Below are 9,977 nucleotides of genomic sequence, written 5' to 3' on the forward strand. Positions count from 1 at the left end.
GTATAGTACATAATCACAAGCACAACAACACCGAACGGGCGATAAACAGCGCTAACGAAGTTATAAGAGGTAGCAGGTTATTTTTTATTGAATTGAGCAACGCTATATATATTTTTTATAAGAATTGAGGGAAAGTGAGACGATTGGAAGGAATTCCAAAGTCAAGCGGCAAAAGGTATACGGAGCTTTGAGATTCACATTCTGAGAATGACACACACAGACACAAAAGCCACCATTCGCCACAATGCGAGTGTCACGTTCCCTCAGCGCTTGTGCCAGCCAAGGTACATCTTGAGGCTACCACGTTAAGTGTTGATCAAAGCAGGTCCCGCTGACAAAGGCAGACATATACAGGTGTTATAGGTTGTAACTGACTGCGATGATTGGCAGATATATGTATGAACTTCTTTCGCACCGTACGTAGCCAACCGTGCTAATCGAGGTTGCTGGGCGGGGAGGGGGGAATGTTAACCAACTAAACACATTCTTGGTTCTTTCGGTAAGTCACGTAGATGGGAAATTCAAATAAAGTAAAATAAAAAAATAATGCAAATTTATTTCATTATTTTATTGAAAAAATACTTTTAATTTCATTTTATTATTTTTTATTTTAATTTTATTAATTTTTATTAACGTGACTTCACCGAAAGAACCAGGAAAATACGTTCAATTTTATAAAAAAAAATTTATCTACGTGACTTTACCGAAAGAACCAAGAATATGAATTCCTGCAGTCACGAAAGTTTTAAGTCAAAAATGTGTCGTTTCTATCTACGTGACTTTACCGAAAGAACAAAGAGTATATAACACAACAAAAGCAATCCCTAAAAAATAACTTTTCAACCGAGATGACTTTAAAAGTGCGCGGCGCCCGTTGGCCTTCCTAACATCGCGAGAGCGTTCCAGACGGCCGCACAGAATCTGCACTGGCACGCGCTTGGGCCCACAGCGGGAAGCACCACCACGCGTGCCGCCATTCGCCAACGCCGCGTTCGTACCAGGCTAGGTGCACTTCGAAGGATCGCTGACAGCAACACGATGGGTGTGTGTGTGTGTGGGGGTTGTGGTGGTGGTGAAACGCACCGAAGCTGACAACAAATACTTGGGTCGCTCACGTCAAGGAAGGATGACGGGGAAGCCGAGAGTCCTGGGCAAGTCGACGTTCGGCGCCTGTTATCCTTCGTCGCGGTGATGTCCGTGTGAGGAGTGGTGGGTAGGGTGGAGGGGGGGGGGGGGAGTCTGCGCGAGGAACGAAGGAGAGAGGCGGTGGAGGAAGAAGAAGAATAAGAACGCAGAGACGACCGCCTCACCACGGGCTGTGTTTACAACAGAGACGGGGACATGGCGGACACGGACCGCCCACGTCGGCGTAGGGGGCGGGGCCCCGGCGTTCGTTTTTGATTTCCCACACCGCTTGGGGCGAGGGCTGCCCGCGCCGCTCGACCAATGGGAAGCGAGCGACGCACTCCGCCAGCCGCCTGTGCGGTGTAGGGATTCTGAAGAGGCGGAGGTGGGCCACGGCTTCGGGGTTCGTATCTCATATAAGCCCTCGGGGGTTATTTTGAAAATCGCGACGCGTGGCTTGCACTTGCTCAAGACTCTCACGAGGGACGTGGGTCACAGCTTCGGTCTCACAGAGCGGTGGCTTTGAAAATCGTGGCACGTGGCTTGCATCGCTCAATACTCTCCACAGTGAAGCCGGCCACAGCATCGGTCTCACAAAGCGTTAGCTTTGAAAATCATGGCACGTGGCTTTGCACTGTTCAACAACAGTCCACAGGGATGTGGGCCACAGCTTCGGTCTCACAAAGCGTAGGTCTAAGGGGCCGTCCATAAATGACGTCACGCACCTAGGGGGGGGGGTCAGACATGTGTGACGATGTGTGACGAGGGGGGGGTTTGAGAAATGTGACGTCACATCAAAATGCGCAACTTTAAATAAATATAGACAACACGTTCTACTTAATTTAATAGACTTTTTAATAAATGTTTTCTCCTACAACTTCAGAGTGCAGCGCCACATTAAATACGCACTACAGTGACAATAGTTTAAAGCTATTTTAAGCATTTTTTTGGGGGGGGGCAGATCTTTGTGACGTCACATTTGAGGGGGGGTCTGACTTTTTGTGACGCCGTGTGATGAGGGGGGGGGGTCAAAAATCGTCCAAAATCGCGTGACGTCATTTATGGACGGCCCCTAAAAATCAGGACGCGTGGATTGGCAACTGCTGCTCAACTCTCGTTCCCGTTGAATATATTTGAAATTCAGGCCAACGTGGTGTGCAATGCTGAACTCTCACGGGGACGTGGGCCACAGCTTCGGTCTCATTTGCCTTGCCTGAAAATCAGGGCACGTGGCTGCAGCCAATGTGTCACGTGTCTTCACGCTTCGTCGTTGCAGCGGTTTGAGATTTCGAGGGCAATGACGCCAGATGAGAGGTTTTCGCTCTATTTAAGTTGTCATACATTAGTTTTAATAAATATATATTTTTTTGTTATACAAATTAACATATGCGAAGGTGCAAGGTGGATTGTTTGCATAGGAGAACGGTTAGTGATAGCAACGCCTTGGGAAAAGATGCCTTCATCCTGCTGTGAATAAATAGTGGCGATGACGATTAAACAGACGCGTTACCATCATTAAGAGTGACAGATTAACAAGAACATTTCTAACGATAGCACACCTCCATCAAAGCAAAGCGGATAGAGAACATGAGCTACTCTCTAGGGGATGTACATAAATGACGTCACGCACCTGGGGGGGGGGTCAGACATTTGTGACGAGGGGGGGGGGGTTTCAGAAATGTGACGTCACATCAAAATGCGCAACTTTAAATAAATATAGACAACACGTTCTACTTAATTAAATAGACTTTTTAATAAATGTTTTCTCCTGTAAAATCAGAGTGAGCGCCACATTAAATACGCACTACAGTGACAATAGTTTAAAGCTATTTTAAGCATTTTTTTTTGGGGGGGGGGGGGCAGATCTTTGTGACGTCATATTTGAGGGGGGGTCTGACTTTTTGTGACGTCGTGTGACGAGGGGGGGGTAAAAAATCGTCCAAAATCACATGATGTCATTTATGGACGGGCCCCTAGGGCTGTCCCGATTTGAACTGCAAATCTCAACGTGGCCATCTGACACAAACACAACAAATGCCTTTCTTATTACAGACCAACTCAGACCTTGATGGTCACCCCGTGCCCCTTATAAATCTCAACGTTCATCCTACAAAGTCCCCTTCACAAGGAATAAACACAGACAAAAAATATTTTATTTGTGCCCGTATTGAAACGGCTGTACGTCAAATAGACTCAATTTCCCTGAACAAGAATACGGGATAAACCGTGATGGGTTGACGGGTTTGTTAATGTCAGTTCGTAAGGCGCCGCCCCGCACACATCGAGAGAGCCACAGGCCTCCGATTAGCACGGTTGGCTACATACGGTGCGAGGGAAGTTCAACATACATAGACTCACACAGAGACCCACAGACTCACACGGAGACCCATAGACTAGCACAGAGACCCATAGACTCACACGGAGACCCACAGACTCACACAGAGACCTATAGACTCACACAGAGACCCACAGACTCACACGGAGACCCACAGACGCACACAGAGTTCTATAGACTCACACAGAGACCCACAGACTCACACGGAGACCCACAGACTAGCACAGAGACCCATAGACTCACACAGAGACCCACAGACTCACACAGAGACCCACAGACTCACACAGAGGCCTATAGACTCACACAGAGACCCACAGACTCGCACAGAGACCCACAGACTCACACGGAGACCCACATACTCACACGGAGACCCACAGACTCACACAGAGACCCATAGACACTCACACAGATACCCATAGACTCACACAGAGACCCATAGGCTCACACAGAGACCCACAGACTCACACGGAGACCCAAAGACTCACACGGAGACCCACAGACTCACATAGAGACCCACAGACTCACACAGAGACCCATAGACACTCACACAGAGACCCATAGACACTCACACAGAGACCCATAGAGACTCACACAGAGACCCACAGACTCACACAGAGACCTATAGACTCACACAGAGACCCACAGACTCACACGGAGACCCACAGACTCACACAGAGTCCTATAGACTCACACAGAGACCCACAGACTCACACGGAGACCCACAGACTAGCACAGAGACCCATAGACTCACACAGAGACCCACAGACTCACACAGAGACCCACAGACTCACACAGAGGCCTATAGACTCACACAGAGACCCACAGACTCGCACAGAGACCCACAGACTCACACGGAGACCCACATACTCACACGGAGACCCACAGACTCACACAGAGACCCATAGACACTCACACAGATACCCATAGACTCACACAGAGACCCATAGGCTCACAGAGACCCACAGACTCACACGGAGACCCAAAGACTCACACGGAGACCCACAGACTCACATAGAGACCCACAGACTCACACAGAGACCCATAGACACTCACACAGAGACCCACAGACTCACACAGAGACCCATAGACACTCACACAGAGACCCATAGAGGCTCACACAGAGACCCATAGACTCACACAGAGACCCATAGACTCACACAGAGACCCATAGTTTGTTGTCCTTCCCCCGCACCTCCGATGAGCACGGTTGGCTACGTACGACGCGAAAGAAGTTCAACGTGCTGCACAGTACAATCCGGGAAAGGCAGCAGTCGGCCAGTAAGCAGCCCCCAACAATTTTCCGAGCTCTGTGGACCTTTGTATATATGAAGGCGTCATCTGACAATTAACGAGAGGGCAAACCGGAGAGCACCCGGAGAATGCTCGCCGCGGATGCGACGGGGCAACACTCGATCCCAGAGTTCTTCATTGCAAGGCCGTTGGTGGCCTCTTGAGTGGGGGGCCCTGAAGTGCCCCCCACCCCCCCTCGACAATACACAACGCGTGAGAATACCATCCCCAATCGTGCTGCTGTCACCACCCCCCCCCCCCCCCCCCAATAATTTCTAATGGTGTCAGCGAGCCTCGCACACAAGACCATGTCTTATCGGCGAAAGTGGCTTCACCGCCCCCCTTACCCCGCGGCTCTGAAAATGATTGAAGAACGCGGCTCAGGTTGGAGTCCGGCGTGTTTCTACGCAGCACCGCCATCTCGTGGCGAGCCGTGGGTTTATCTACGGGGAGGGGGGGTGGCAGTGCCGGATGACGCTGGTGCGGGCCCTGTAGCAAATGTTATAAAGGGGCCCTAAATAAAAAAAACACACACATAAATATTAAAACACAATTTTTTTTTACTTGCATAGTAAAGTAATTGTATTTTTTTAATTTGCTATACGGCCAGATAATACGCAAATCGCTAACCTTCAATACTCAGTCGTTCATAAAAGTTGAAGGCGGTATAGTACTATAGTAATAGAGCAAGTGCAGAATCACCGAATCGGAATTGATAGCTTGAAAGCATTTAGCGCGGGGCCCTTGAACGTGCGGGGCCCGTAGCTACTAATGTAGTAGTAGCTACCTACATAAGTAGTAGCTACTACATGTGTAGTAGCTACTGCATGTGTAGTAGCTACCACCCTAGCTCCACCCTAGCTTACGCCTGCAAATTGCATGCAGGGTCTAAACAGCAATGCTGATCCTTTGACACATGTATGTCTGCCCACCCCTCCTCATGCCCGTCAACGCACGCGGTTTACTCCGTATTCTTGTGCAGGGAAATTTAGTTTTCAGGTCCGTGCGGCGTACGGCCGTTTCAATTCGGGAAAAAAAACCCCATAATTTGTGTCTATTTGTATTTCTCCCTTGTGGTGGGAATTTGTAGGATGAACGTTGAGATGTATAAGGGGCACGGGGTGACCAATAAGGTCTGAATTGGTCTGTAATAACGTAGGGCACTGATAAGGGGTCGACAGGTTTGCCTCCTTAACAAACGCAGGGTCTGATCCATGCTTCTGATAGTGCCAGGGGTTTCACCAACAACAACACTTGAGCCAAGACAACACAGACCTCTCTCTCGTCCTGCCTACCCCCTTCCATATTTCTCAGAGCCCTCTCTGGGGTACGGCGAATAGGGGGGGGCAGCCGCCCTGGACCTCACGCCTCTCCCCCCCCCCCCTTCCCATGGACGACCCTGACGTCAATATATCCAGGGTCTGAAGCAACACTGACATTAGACAGAGACCTACGGAGACATTCTGTCCTGCCCACCTCTTCACGATATGCTTCGGTGCCAGAGTAAATGTTCACCCTGCCCGAACCCTTCATACGTTCACCGTGAAAAGCTCCCCCCCACCCCTTACAGCTTGAATAAGACTGTTGGGGGCAAGTGCTGCCTGCGTGTAGCACCGATGAAGGCCGGCACGGCGCACAAAGGGGTGGGTGGCCAGCATCACGCCCGACCGCCTTGGTCTCCGAAGTGGCGATTTTTAGTTTTTTTACACACCGCACCAGGTACTCATTTTTAGGCCGAGTCGACCAAGGACCGGTTCAGACAATCGTCGCTGGTGTTGACCGTGAGCGGGATTCAAACTCGGGTCGCTGGCTTCGTAGCATAGCGCGCTAACCGCTACACTACCGCACACACACAACCAGTGGCATTCACACACAACCAGTGGCATTCACACACACACACGTGAAGGTATTCACATGCAGACGCAGCCTTGCACACGTACCGTATGGCCAGACATTCACACACATACGCAGACAACCACGTGCCATACATTCACACAGATGTCCCACGTATCACGCAACAACCGCCATTCGCCACTAAGTGGCGGTGACGTCACCACGACGCTTGTGCCAGGCCATGTGCACCTTGAGGCCACGTGAAGTGTCGAACGCCCGCTGGCAGGTCACGGGGCAGACCCAGGTGCCACGGGTCGACTGAGACGACTGGCTGATGCACCACCTGTGCCCCCTACTGTGCCAGGAGTTGGCAAATATCACGCAAGTACACATATCCACACGCAGGCGAGCACATGAAGATTTTAATACGCATGTAAAAATGCATGCGCCACACAGGCATGCGAAGAATTTGCACACAAGTGTGAGCGTGTAGTTGTAAAACATTTTTAAGTTAAGCAAGTGTAAAACATTCGACTAAACTGAGTTTTTTTTAAGTGCAGTGGGTTGGTCGATCTATGTCAAGGCACCAATAATTGCATTCAACAAAAAAAAAACACATTCAATTTGCTTGGTCACTTATCAATTTGGCAAGCACGGCAACCTCTACGAATAACACATTCTGGTTTCACTACCACGCGCCGAAAAACACGCGCCATGCAGGCCACACAAAAGATGTGTCCACTGCATCTTCCTGCTGCCGGAGAAAGCAGCCGACCATGCCATCTTCCCAGGGCACATTTTTCTTAAGACACGTGATGGTGGTGGTATCACACCACTCGCTTCCGAGCCCCCGCCCCACCCCAAATTAACATATTATGACCAACGTGCGTTGAACTTCTTTCGCACCATACGTTGCCAACTGTGCTGATCGGAGGTGCGGGGGAAGGACAACAAACTGTGGCGCATTGGGTTAGCGCAGTGGGTTAGCGCAGGACAATTTAAAAGGCAGGAAAAAAACGGGTGAACTTTAGGAAGAATCACCAGGATATTGACACCCACTGGCATTCCAGCGGTCTCCGATGGGATCACAATATCTGTCAGTCGGGCATTTTCAAGGGAGCCCATCAGACAAGTCTACCAATGTTCTCGCTGTCCAGAGCAGCAGTTCCCAACCTCGTCGAGTTTGTGGCGAATCCGCTTTTTGAACCTCCAAACATGTCTCGGACCACCACACGCCACAGCACTGCCTCGCGGTTTGGTGAGGATGTTGTTACTTTGAGATTAGGGGTTTTTCCCTTTTTTCTGGCAACAAAAACACACCTTTTACAAGGACTCATGTCTGCATTAACCACAATACTTGTGGTCAGAATGCCAAACAAAAGCATACTCTGATAATATACGCATTGTCCTTGAAACTGATTGGTCCACACCAAAGACAGCTTTCTTTTGAGCCTCGTCTCAAACGGTGTTAGACCAGAGGACGCCAAAAGGCGTACAAAATAAAAAAAAAAGCTTTCTCTGGTGTGGACCAACAGTTTCAAAGACAATGGATCACATATTATCAACGCATGTTTTCTGTTTGCATTCTGACCACAAGTATTGTAGTTAATGCAGACATGATTCCTTGTAAAAGGTTTAAGTTTGGTGTTTTAACAACTTAACACAGCTGTTTTGTTGCCGGAAAAAAGGGGAAAACCTCTTCTCATATTTTGGTACCGACAAAGGAGGTCCCATGATGTATTACTAATTTGTCGTATTTTCCGTGGACTCCGACTGTGGTAGTCGCTGTAGCCTCACGGAAACACCAGGCGGTCCCGCAGACCACAGAATAAGTGAACAGCTGATCTAGAGACTCCATCGGACACGAGAATGCCCTTCTATTATAGTTTAAAGGTCCCCATCAGAGAGTGGATTGTCAAGTCTACTGAATGTTAATGCACATGTTTTTGTGTTTGTTACACGTGTTATGGCAGCAGTTAAACATCACACCGATTACAAAAAAAAACGTCTTTCTCTGGGCACGCTGGCATGGTTGTTGGTCTTCCCATTGTGAAGTTCATAATTTACAAAGGCACTTCTGTTCGACCTGTCGTCGTCAGGAGAAAATATAAACACACCGGTGTGGAAAGGCACGGCAGCCGCAGGCGAGGGTTAAAAACAAGCAGGGGGCGGTGGATTTCCTTATAAAGTCCCCGCTTAATGCGGGTGGGGGGAGGTGAATGCATTCCTGAAAATGTATCCGTGTAAAGCGAATTCGTAATTTTCCCATTAGGAATAACAGTGAAGATTGGGGTTACCGTTCCAGCCCCGTAATTTTCACTGAACAGTACACCGTTTTACATGTAAATGTTTATATTTAAATGCGTTGTTTATATCGTATTTCTATAAATATGCTACGTGTGAAAGTCATTCATTTAAATACAAGTGTGCGAGAGATATGCCGAGTGGAAGACGATCAGCGAGTGAGATGACGCTCTGTACACAAAAAAGATGCTGTAATAAAGACTGAGGAAGGAGAATGCACGCCGAGCATCACACCTGGCATCAGTACGACAGCACCAGCATAACAGTACTGCTACTGTGGTAATACGGTACCAGTATTACAGTACAACACTGGAGTCCTGTAGAACCCGCATCGCCGAACAACGCTGACAATACCCACGCCGCTCAGAAAAGTAGTCCGTCACGCGCTCGGGTCGTGCGTACAGCGGGCGCGGAGCGCGTTAAAACCGAAAACGTTTCCGCGAAAGACCGCGTTGAAGCGAAAACGCGCAGTGTTAACGCACGTTAAACGGGCGTTTAACGTAATGGTCCTCCATGAGGTCAATCCCTGCGCCTACCTGACCGGGAGCAACCCCGCGGGGGGTACCGCGTTCTACGATTGGCGGCCGCGACGTGAGAGACACGGTACCGAGACGCGACGGCATGTGCGATCGGCGGCCGGGAATGAGGTGACGGGAATGAGGGGAAGCCATGGGAGAGGGGGTACACGGTGGAGGCAGGAGAAGAGCGGTGGATCAAGGAGGGAGCCCGTGTGTTAACGGTGGAACAAACGGACCGGAACCACTTTTACCGGTCTCCCGCGTGTTGGTGAGGAGAGCTGATACAGCTCATTCGTGCAATTACTCCCTCGTCGGGAAATAATTATCATTTAAATTAAAGAAGGCTCTCTCTGGTCCAGGCCAATCAAGTTTCAAAGACGATGCATATATTATCAGAGCCACGTGTTTGTTTGCATGTTCAGCACAACGCACCGTGTGTGGTTAACGCAGTAACTTGATTCCTTGCAAAAGGTTGCTATTTGCTGTTTGAACGTCTTAACACCTCTTGTTTTATTATTGCCACAAAGGGTAAAACCTACTCTTATTTTTTTTCATCATTTTGATACTGGCAA

At 49.2% G+C, this 9,977-nt stretch overlaps 1 protein-coding gene across 2 annotated transcripts in view; it reads right to left on the bottom strand.

Moving 5' to 3' along the window:
• Positions 1–1,381, bottom strand: part of LOC116956276 (E3 ubiquitin-protein ligase RNF13-like) — a 111,418-nt gene extending 110,037 nt beyond the window's left edge. Inside the window, exon 1 of one of the 2 annotated variants that reach the window (XM_032977738.2) lies at positions 1,116–1,381. The gene's annotated coding sequence lies outside the window, so the exon portion shown is untranslated. Of the gene's footprint in view, positions 1–1,083 lie in introns of both variants that reach the window. The other variant, XM_032977740.2, reaches the window with a different exon arrangement.
• Between the last annotated feature and the right edge of the window lie 8,596 nt (positions 1,382–9,977).

Source organism: Petromyzon marinus, chromosome 64 (genome assembly GCF_048934315.1).
Source record: "Petromyzon marinus isolate PM22_M1 ecotype Great Lakes invasive population chromosome 64, UKy_Petmar_22M1.pri1.0, whole genome shotgun sequence".
In the NCBI taxonomy this organism is placed as follows: domain Eukaryota; kingdom Metazoa; phylum Chordata; class Hyperoartia; order Petromyzontiformes; family Petromyzontidae; genus Petromyzon; species Petromyzon marinus.